Source organism: Alligator mississippiensis, chromosome 8, assembly GCF_030867095.1.
Source record: "Alligator mississippiensis isolate rAllMis1 chromosome 8, rAllMis1, whole genome shotgun sequence".
In the NCBI taxonomy this organism is placed as follows: domain Eukaryota; kingdom Metazoa; phylum Chordata; order Crocodylia; family Alligatoridae; genus Alligator; species Alligator mississippiensis.
In genome coordinates, this window is record NC_081831.1 from 59,583,283 (window position 1) to 59,594,706 (window position 11,424).

Consider the following 11,424-nt stretch of genomic DNA (forward strand, 5'->3'; position numbering starts at 1 on the left):
CACTGAATTCTTTGCAACTTAACTGCATCCTTTTTATAGCGGAGGGCCCAAAACTGGACATAGTACTAGAGATGTGGCCTCACCTGTGCCAAATAGAGGGGAATAATTACTTCCCTTGATCTGCTGGCAATGCTCCTCCTAATGCAGCCCATTATGCTGTTAGCCTTCTTGGCAATAAAGGCACACTGCTGACTCATATCCAGTGTACTGTCAACTGTAGCCCCAAGGTCCTTCTTCACAGAGCTGCTGCTTATTCATTTGGTCCTAAACCTGTACCAGTGTGTGACAGAACTTTTGGGTGTCTGTCACTTTAAGGGCTGGAGCAGGGAGCTGCCAGGTGGCTGATGAGAGCGGCCATTTTGCAGAGCTCTGTTATAAGAGCAGAGGAGAGGAGTAACATTGCCTGGCAGAGCTCCTGCTCCAGGAATATCTTGGAGGTAAAGGTGAGGATATGGAGAAGGAGGAGGCCCTGTTGGTCCTGGGCATGACCTAAAACTGTACCCCACCAGGATAGGGAGGCCTGGTGGGCCTGCCTGTGGTGAGGCAGGACCATCAAAATACGAGGACTGAGAACCTACCTGGTGTAGGGCTGGTCGGGGTCCCAAAACCCCTGCCCCTACCTTTGGGTGGGTTACCAGGAAAGTTGTGGGGGCAGGTAAGCTTAGCACCTCAGTCCCATGGGGTGTTGGACCCTGGAGGTGGGCCAGGCATGCTCAAAGAGGAGCATCTGAGCCCAAGGGATGCAAGACCCCGGACCCTGTGGAATGGGCAGAGTGAAGGTCAGGCATGCTTAAGGAAGAGAAGCACCTGAACCTGTGAGAGTGGAAAACCCTAGGCCTGAGAGAGTAGGGGGCAGAGTTCTGGCCTGAGAGAGAGGTGTAGTGGTCCAGTGAGGGGGCAGAGGCAAAGTAGGCCCATAGATTCATAGATTCATAGATTCATAGATGTTAGGGTCGGAAGGGACCTCAATAGATCATCAAGTCCGACCCCCTGCATAAGCAGGAAAGAGTGCTGGGTCTAAATGACCCCAGCTAGATACTCGTCTAACCTCCTCTTGAAGACCCCCAGGTTAGGGGAGAGCACCACCTCCCTTGGGAGCCCGTTCCAGACCTTGGCCACTCGAACTGTGAAGAAGTTCTTCCTAATGTCCAGTCTAAATCTGCTCTCTGCTAGCTTGTGGCCATTGTTTCTTGTAACCCCCGGGGGCGCCTTGGTGAATAAATCCTCACCAATTCCCTTCTGTGCCCCCGTGATGAACTTATAGGCAGCCACAAGGTCGCCTCTCAACCTTCTCTTGCGGAGGCTGAAAAGGTCCAGTTTCTCTAGTCTCTCCTCGTAGGGCTTGGTCTGCAGGCCCTTGACCATACGAGTTGCCCTTCGCTGTACCCTCTCCAGGTTATCCGCATCCTTCTTGAAGTGTGGCGCCCAGAATTGCACGCAGTACTCCAACTGCGGTCTGACCAACGCCCTATAGAGGGGAAGTATCACCTCCCTGGACCTATTTGTCATGCATCTGCTGATGCACGATAAAGTGCCATTGGCTTTTCTGATGGCTTCGTCACACTGCCGGCTCATGTTCAACTTGGAGTCCACTAGGACTCCAAGATCCCTTTCCACCTCCGTGCCACCCAGCAGGTCATTCCCTAGGCTGTAGGTGTGCTGGACATTTTTCCTCCCTAGGTGCAGCACTTTGCATTTCTCCTTGTTGAACTGCATCCTGTTGTTTTCTGCCCACTTGTCCAGCCTATCCAGGTCTGCCTGCAGCTGTTCCCTGCCCTCCGGCGTGTCCACTTCTCCCCATAGCTTTGTGTCATCTGCAAACTTGGACAGAGTACATTTCACTCCCACGTCCAAGTCGCTGATGAAGACATTAAAGAGTATCGGTCCAAGGACCGAACCCTGCGGGACCCCACTGCCCACACCCTTCCAGGTCGAGACCGACCCATCTACCACGACTCTTTGGGTGCGACCCTCTAGCCAATTCGCCACCCACCGAACTGTGCAGTCATCCACATCACAGCCTCTTAATTTGTTCACCAGTATGGGGTGGGATACCGTATCGAAGGCCTTCCTGAAGTCCAGGTATACGACATCCACCCCTCCTCCTGTGTCCAGGCGTTTCGTAACCTGGTCATAGAAAGAGACTAGGTTGGTCAGGCACGATCTGCCCGCCACAAACCCATGCTGGTTTCCCCTCAGCATAATTTGTCCTGCCGGGCTCTCACAAATGTGAGCCTTGATAATTTTTTCAAATACTTTACCAAGGATGGAGGTGAGACTGACCGGCCTATAGTTGCCCGGGTCCTCCTTCCTCCCCTTTTTGAAAATGGGGACCACGTTAGCCCTTTTCCAGTCCTCCGGGACTTGGCCCGTGCACCACGAGCATTCGAATATTCCCGCCAGTGGCTCTGCAATGACGTCGGCCAGTGCCTTCAGCACCCTCGGATGGAGCCCATCCGGGCCTGCCGACTCAAAGGCATCCAGTTCTTCCAAATGACTCTGCACCACCTCAGGATCTACGCATGGAAGTCTGGCGCCTTGCTGCTGCCTCTCTACAACCCCAGTGAGAGACTTGTCGTGCCCCTCGCATAGGAACACTGAGGCAAAGAACTCGTTGAGGAGTTCAGCCTTGTCCCCTCTATCTGTCACCAATTGCTTCTGCCCATTTAGCAGGGGTCCTATTCCTCCCTGGGCCTTCCTTTTACTCCCAATATATCTAAAAAACAATTTCTTGTTGTCCTTTACTTGGGTTGCCATCCTCAGCTCCATGGTAGCTTTGGCCCGCCTAACTGCCTCCCTACAAGCACGAGCAGAGGAGGTATATTCATCTTTAGTGATCTCACCCTGTTTCCACTTTTTATGTGCTCCCCTTTTGGCCCTTAGGCTGCCCTGGATTTCTCTGGTCAGCCATGGAAGCCTCCTGGCCCCTTTCCCTCTTTTGCCTCGCTCGGGGATCATCTTGCTTTGTGCCCAAAGGATCGTTTCCTTTAGGCACAGCCACCCTTCTTGGGCACCCATCCCATCAAAACTCCTACTCTGCAGTGCTTCCTTGACTAATCGCCTGAGTGCAATGAGATCAGCTTTCCTAAAGTCTAGCACTTTCACCCTACTAGTTACCTTACCCACTCGCCGTCTTATGTTGAATTCTATCATAAGATGATCACTGTCTCCCAGATAGCTACCGATTTGGAGGTCCCCTATCATGTCATCTCCTGTTGCCAATACCAGATCCAGTATGGCATTCCCCCTAGTGGGACCATACACCTCCTGTGTCAGGTGGAGGTCCTGTACACAAGTTAGAAACCTGCGTGAGCGATGGGACCTTGCTGTCTGCGTCTCCCAGCAGATGTCCGGGTAGTTTAGGTCCCCCATGACTACCGCCTCTTTAGCTTTTATGGTCTCCGAGAGTTGCCTCAGGAGCCCCGCATCTATTTCTTCCCCTTGGTGTGGGGGTCTGTAACAGACCCCTACCACCAAATCCCTTTCTCCTTGCCCCCCATGTAGCCTAACCCACAATCCTTCTACTTCCTCAGCCTCGGATTCTGTCTTGATGAGGGTTGATGTATATTGCTCACTGACATAAAGTGCAACCCCCCCCCCTTTCTTCCCCGACCTGTCCTTTCTGTACAATCTATAGCCCTCAATATGTACCGCCCAGTCATGGGATGAATCCCACCAGGTCTCTGTTAGCCCCACTAAGTCATAGGTGTTTAGTGCAAGCAGGAGCGCTAGTTCATCCTGCTTGTTCCCCATGCTCCTAGCATTAGTATATAGGCACTTGAGCCCTGCGACTGGCGCCTTTGCTGCCCCCCCGCTCCCAGTCCCATGGGGCCCATTGTTTCTTACCTTCTTGTTCCTTACCTGTTCTGTTGTGCTGGCCTCCCCATGGCTTTCAGGTTCCCAATGTTCTCCTTCTTCAGGCTGGGCTGTCCTTGTGGGTGCCACATGGTTTGGTGGTCCACAGCTTCCCCTGCCCTCGTACTCCCCTCCCCCCGACGAGCCTAGTTTAAAGCCCGCCGGAGGAGATCCGCCAACCTAGAAGAAAACACACGCTTACCTTTGGGGGACAGGTGAAGCCCATCCCAGCTGAGCATGTCCCTCGTCGTGATGTGCGGGTCATGGTCCAGAAAGCCGAAGCCTGCCTCGAGACACCACTGCCGAAGCCGCCAGTTGGTCTCTCGGATGCAGTTCTCCTGCCGTCTTCCTCGTCCGGTCACTGGTAGGATGGAAGAGAAAACCACCTGGGCACCGAACTCCTTCAGCACGCCGCCCAGAGCACAGTAGTCCGCCATCAAGTGATCGGGGGTTCTCCTGGCCGCATCATTAGTACCCACATGGACTAGGACCATGGGGTAATAATCGGTGGGCTTGATCCTGGCCTGGATTACCTCCGTCACATCCCGAATCTTTGCTCCAGGGAGGCAGCACACCTCTCGTGCCGAGGGGTCCTGGCGACAGATGGGTCCTTCCGTACCTCTCAGGATGGAGTCTCCTATGACGAGCACACGTCGCCTCTTCCTCTGGGTCATCGTGGATCTCTTGATCTGTTTGGGGTGTGAAGAACGTGGTGTTTCTTCTTGCCCAAGGGTGTCCTCCTCCCCTTCCATCTCCTGCAGGGTCACCAGGGCCTCGTACCTGTTCACCAGTCGGACTGGAGAAGCTGGTACCGGTTCTCTGCGTGCCGCTCCGGTCCTGGCTGTGACCGTCTGCCACTCTGCTGTGGAGGGTATTCCCCGGGCTGCTTCTTCCTTTGGTGCCTGGGCCTGCAGGGAAAGGAAATAACTGTCAATTTCATCCTCCGCCTCCCTGATCCCCCTCAGCCTGCTAACCTCCTCCCGGAGCTCCCTCACCTGCGCCTCCAGGGCCCTAAGACGGGCACCTGCTGGACAGGTGTGGGGGCCCCCAATCTCTGCTCCCCCCGGCCCTGCTGGGGATACCCCACAGGCCAGGAGGTAGGGGGACACCGGCTCCCCCATGGGCTCGGTCTGGGTGGAGGCCTCAGACCTGCCCCGGGTAGCCTTGTCCCCCTGGGCAGAGGCCCTAGCAGTACTCCTCGTAGACACCATTCTACAAGCTGCTGTTTGTAGACCTGCGCGGTGTCTACGCCCTACCCCTACAGGAGTCCCACTCCTGGCCCTCCTGGCCCGTCCTCCGGCGCGAACGCCCGTGCAAACGCCGGCGTGCTCTTACAGAGCGCGCCTGTTTGCGCGCTGTGTTCGCGCTGCGCGGCTCGGGAGCGCGGCTCCCTACCGGCTCAGCTATATGGGACCCGGGGGGCTTCCCCTCCGGATCCGGCTCAGCTGCGCCGGGTCCCTCCGCCCCACTTACCTTCGGGGGATCAGCTGCTGCTGCCCCCGCTGCTGATTCCTCTGTTGTTGCTGCTGCCGCCGCCGCCTCTGGTCAGTTGGTTGGTAAGAAGGGCACACGTGCGTGCGGGACACACGTGTGCTGCCTCCTCTCCTTCCCGCTGCTGGTTCCCGAGTGCAATGAGCAATTGTTCAGTCCCATTTGGGTAAGGGTCATGGGAGAGGCCCAAAAGACCATACCAAGGCTGACCAAGGGGTGGAGAGCAAAGCCTGAGGATCTCTGAATAGGGTGGAGTGAGTGGCCTGAATAGGCAGTATGCAAGAGACCAGGTGAAAGCCGGCGGAGTGCAAGAGGCCCTGGTGGGGGGGGGGGGGGTGTATGTGGCCCCAAAGGGGGCAGTATGGTAAAGATACAGCTGTGTGCTGAATTTGGCCTGGCTTTGAGCTGTAGTATCATCACACAACGTGACATCTGCGAGGCATAGGACACGTGTAAGGGGAGGTCAGAGCATGTATGCACTGCCCTGTTACATATGGGCACTCAAAGGGCAGCCTCCTGCTTATTTAACATCCCAATCATTTACTAAGAAGACATGGCAGGAAAACAAGGAGGGCGGTTTGCCCAAAGACAGGAGTAGGCCCATACTAGCACTGGGCCTGGAAGTCACCCTTGTCACAGTGCAAGGAATTCTTCCATCCTAAGTACAGGACTTTACACTTGTCCTTGTTGAACCTCATGAGATTTTTGGCCGAATCCTCCAATTTGTCAAGGTTTCTGAATCCTAGCCCTATCCTCCAGCATATCTACTACTCCCTTGCCCCTTCCCCCCCACCCAGCTTGGTGTCATCCATGAATTTACTGAGGGCGCACTTCATCCATCTTCCCGGTGTGAGGCAGGTGGTTAGAAGCCCAGCAATCCTGCTGGGTGAACCAGCTAGCCCTCGGTGCTCAAAGCAGAGCATAGAGCGGTGCAAGCAAATCTGTAGAGAGCCGTGAGGACCAAAGCAGGTGACATTACAAGACATGGGTACCCAGGCTAGGGCACCAGGCCACAAGGGGAGTCTGGAGGCAGCGTAGAAGAAGAGAGCCCAGTGGGGAGCATCATGCTGGGGCAAGCCAGACCATCAGAAGGACCATGAGTTACTGGAGCACTGGGGCCCTGAAAAGGAGGAAAGGTATTAGGAGTGGCCTCACTAGAGCTGGGTGGAAGACTCCTCCCAGTGGGTGGGTCCCAAGACCCTGTTGGGAATGGGTGAGGGGACCCCTGTTCTCCAGGCTTGGGGAACGAATTCATAATTAGACTTCTATGTGGTTGAGGTTCTGAGTTTATGTTGTGCTTTATATTTTATAAATAATATTGTTCTTATTATTTTAGTGTTCTTAACCGTGATGTTGATAGGTTTGAGACCTTAAAGAAATCTTTGGGTCAGTTGTGTACATATTTTTAAGTACTGGGTTTTACCCACTGGGGTGAATATTATTGGATTCATTGTGTCAGGTGACTCATTTCTTGACTTGGAAATTGTTAAAGTTATTTTGTAATATCAGGTATTCAATTATTTCTGGCATGTAAATGTTCTAATAGTATTTTGTAATAATGAAACTGTATACAGTTAAGCTTACGCTCATGGGATTGTCTCTATAGGGAAACGGAGGGATCCACACATAGGGTGATGACATCCCTCCCTCAGCACCCTAGCCTGTCACTCCTTCCTTTCCATTTAGCTGGAGGGCACACACTCAGTATACCCAGGTTACACAAAGTATTTCACATCCACTGCTCTCCCTGCATTTACAGAGCCAGTCATCTTATCACAGCAGGCAATTAAGTTAGTCAGGTATGACTTGCCCTTGGTGAATGCATGCTGACTTCTCCTGATCACTTTCTTCTCTTTCAAGTGCTTAGAAATAGATTCCTTGAGGATCTGCTCCATGATTTTTCCAGGGACTGAGGTGAGGTTGACTGGTCTATAGTTCCCTGGATCCTCCTTCTTCCCTTTCTTAAATATGGATGCCATATTTGCCCTTTTCCAATCATCCAGGACCACCCCCAGTCACCACAAGTTTTCAAAGATAATGGCCAGTGGCTCCGCAATCACATCAACCAACTCCCTCAGCAGCCTTGGATGCACTGCATCCAGTCCCATGAACGTGTACACATCCTGATTTTCTAAATAGTCCCTAACCAGTTCTTTTACCCCTGAGGGCTGCTCACCTTCTCCCTAAACTGTGCTGCCCAGAGCAGTAGTCTGGGAGCTGACCTTCCTTCTGAAGACAGATGTAAAGGCATTGAGTACTTCAGCCTTTTCCTCATCATCTGTCACTAGGTTACCTCCCCCATTCAGTAAAGGACCCACACTTTCCCTGATCTTCATCTTGTAGCTGACATACTTGTAGAAACCCTTCTTGTTACCCTTAACATACCTTGCTAGCTGCAACTCCAGTTGCACTTTGGCCTTCCTGATTTCATCCCTGCATGCCTGAGCAATATTCTTATAATCCTTCCTAGTTGTTTGTCCAAGTGTCCACTTCTTTTAAGTTTCCTTTTTGTATTTAAGCTCACCAAAGAGTTCTCTGCTAAGCCAAGCTGGTCACCTGCCATATTTGCTATTGTTCCTACACATCAAGATGGTTTGTTCCTGAGCCCTCAATAAGGTTTCTTTAAAATACAACCAGCTCTTCTAGACTCCTTTCCACCTCAGACTGGCTTCCCATTAGTTCTGTGAGGGAGTCAAAGTCTGCTTTTCTGAAGTCCAGGGTCCTTACTCTGCTGCTCTTCTTTCTTCCTTTTGTCAGGATCCTATACTAAGGACTATCTGAAATATATTGTTCCATGTCTGAAGCCCAGTTTTATTCTGCCTTGGATTAGAACCTCTCTCTATTCAGCATTTTATCTTTCCAGGTTTTGAGTACCTTTAAGGCAGCTTCCAGTGCATTTCCTTTTTTTCATGAACTCTTCATTCTCTTTTGCCCTGTGTGCTTTATCTGTTATCTGATTGAGAATATCTTTTGAGTCATGCAAGCACTAGAAACAACCCTTATTAGCAAACATTATGTACTGTCGTTGGAAAAAAATGTCTCATTGCATCCTAATACACTGACAAACCCACAGTAAGCTGTTAGGAAGCTATAATTAAGCAAGGAGATGAGCAGAATGCTCCTTAGAAGGGCACTGTAATACTACTAGATTTACAAGTAATTATGAGTCATAAAAATACTGAAGTGTGTAGTTATCTATACTTTTTCAGCAGTGGACCTACATGAGCAGAAATCTATAAATTAGTAGAAGCAGCCTGCCAAAGTTGTGTGGCATTTGTAAGTATTTTGCTATGTAGTCACGGGTAGTTTATGGTTGGCAACTGTATTGCACAGGAATACAACTCAGAAGGACTATCAGCTTGAAACCACAGACAATCTACAACAGTTTTTTTTGCTTAACTTGCATTAATCATATTTAAGGTACATTGCCTAAAAGGTAGTCCCTGCAGGGTCACATGAGCATATATACTTATCCAGATTTTATATGACATTACAAAAGGACATGCCCATCAGTTTGTAGCTGGGTGTGGCAAGTGACTTCCTCTCACAGGCGGAGGCTAAGATGTGTAATGATTTAGGTCCAGCAGTGAATAACAACAACTATGAATGAGGAAGAGAAGAGACCTTTAATGACACCACAGCACGCGGTTCCTCTAGTAAAGACCATGTGGCTGCATCCATCTTGATTTCTCCTTACCTGCTTTCTGCCTCAGTTAGTGATTTAGACACATATGCAACAGGTTGCCATCGGTTGTTAAAATTCTGCAGTAGCACAGCACTTAATCCTAACTGTGAAGCATCTGTTGATATTTGTATTGGTTTCACAGGGGTATAAAATTTTAATACAGGTTCTTGTATTAATTGTTGCTTCAGCACCTTCCATACTTCCTCCTGTTCTAGATTCCAACACCATTCATTTTTACTCTCAAGAAGCATCCATAGAGGTGCTGCTGTTTTAGACAGCTTTGGTATGAACCTTCCAAGATAATTTGCCATTCCCAAAAAGCATTGCAAGTCTTTTTTTTTAATGGGGGCGTGGCATCATTTCAATAGCCTGAATTATTTTCTTGTCCAGTTTCACCCCTTCTCTAGAAATAATGTCTCCCACAAATGTCAATTTTGTAGCTCCAACAACACATTTCTATTGAGTTTCAAATTTGCAGCCCTGGTTGCCTCCAACACCTCTCAGAGGCTACGATCTTCCTTGGTGGAGCCCCAGATGATGATATCATCCATAGAGGTGTCTACACATGGAATGTGCTTATAAATCATATGTATTGTTTTGTGATACACCTCTGGAGCTGGTATACCGAAAGATAAACGCAGAAATTGATACTTTCCAAATGGAGTATTGAATGTGCATAATTTAGAACTTTCCTTTGTTAACTTCAGCTGCCAGAGTCCCAAAGAAGCATCTAATTTACTGAAAAACTGGGCATTCGCAAACTGAGCCATAATCTCTTCTTTGGTGGGCAACTTAATGTTCTTACGGTTTTATTGAGATCCCTTAGAACCAAGCATATCTGCAGCTGTCCATTATTCTTTTGCCACAATAACTAGGGAGTTCACCCACTCTGTTGGCTCCTCTATTTTCTGTATTACCTGAGCTTCCTCCAGCCTTTTTAGCTCTGCCTTTAGTTTATCACGGAGGACAAAAGGCACCTTTCTGCATGGGTGTATAACTTGAGGGACCTGTTTATTTATCTGAATTGTATGTTCCCCTGGTAAGCAACCAAGGCCTTGAAACAAATCTTGATATTCCAAGATGAGGTCCTCATAACCCAAGCCAGTGTTCTAATACACGCACCCATTTAACCAAATTGAGCTTTTCACAAGCTGCTAGGCCCATAATAGGTGTCACCTCCTTAGGTACTACAACGAATGCAAGATTGTACACCACATTTTTATGTTTGTTGCAGGCTAGGCACTTTCCCTTGACCGGTATCTTCACCCCTGAATAGGCAGTTATGGTTAGTTTTGTAGGCCTGTTTTGGTTTACTTTTCAGCCTTTTGTAATCTTACTCTGCTAAAATGTTCACCTGAGCCCTGTATCGTTTGAATGGAATCATTATCCCATGCACTTCCAGTGGCAGGATCCAGTCCTTCTCAGCAGCTCTGCTTGATTCTACTGTATTTATAAAATACTCTCCCTCTGGAGTATCTTCAGCTGTATGCACTTAGACTTTATGGGCTTGAACTTTGCAACATTTGGCAAAATGATTATTCTTACCACAATTAAAACAGAGCTTTCCTAATGCAGTACATTGTTTGGAGCCATGCTGCATTCCACGTCAGCTGCATGCTTGCCTGTACTCCATCTGCCCCTTAGTAGTATTTGTGGTAGCTGGGGCAACCTCCATTTGAAATGGCCCTTTCTATCTACCTTTACTACTTATTCTTCCCCTACCACATGCAGGAAAATGGATGATTTAACTTCATCGGTTTTCTCTTCTGCTCCAATAGCAGCTAAATGCAACTCAAACCTTTGTCTAAATTTTCTCCAATTCTCAGCTATATAACCTGACAATGAAAGGCAAGAAGGGGCTTGTAAGCCATCCATGTTTAACTGTATCCTTCAGCTGGTTACACTTCTGCCTTGCAGAGAGGGTACTGTACTTGCAGAGGCCTTTGTTCCCTACCGAGTGCAGCTTCCAGGCCATGAATTACCAGCTTTCTGCTAGGGATAACACTGCAGATCCATCCAATCTTCCCCATTCACCACTGCTGACACTATGTAATGCAGGGGTGGGCAAGATGCGGCCCATGGACCAGATGCAGCCTGCCAAGCCATTCTATCCGGCCTGTGGGCCCTCTAAAAAATTTAGAAAATTAATACTTATCTGCCCCTGGCTGCCTATCATGTGTCCCTTGATGGCTTACCAAAACTAAGTAAGCAGTCCTCCGCCCAAAATAATTGCCCACCCCTGATGTAATGATTTAGGTCCAGCAGTGAATAACAACAACTATAAATGAGGAAGAGAAGAGACCTTTAATGATACCACAGCACGCGGTTCCTCTAGTAAAGACCATGTGGCTGCATCCATCTTGATTTCTCCTTACTCTCCAGGGATCATGTTC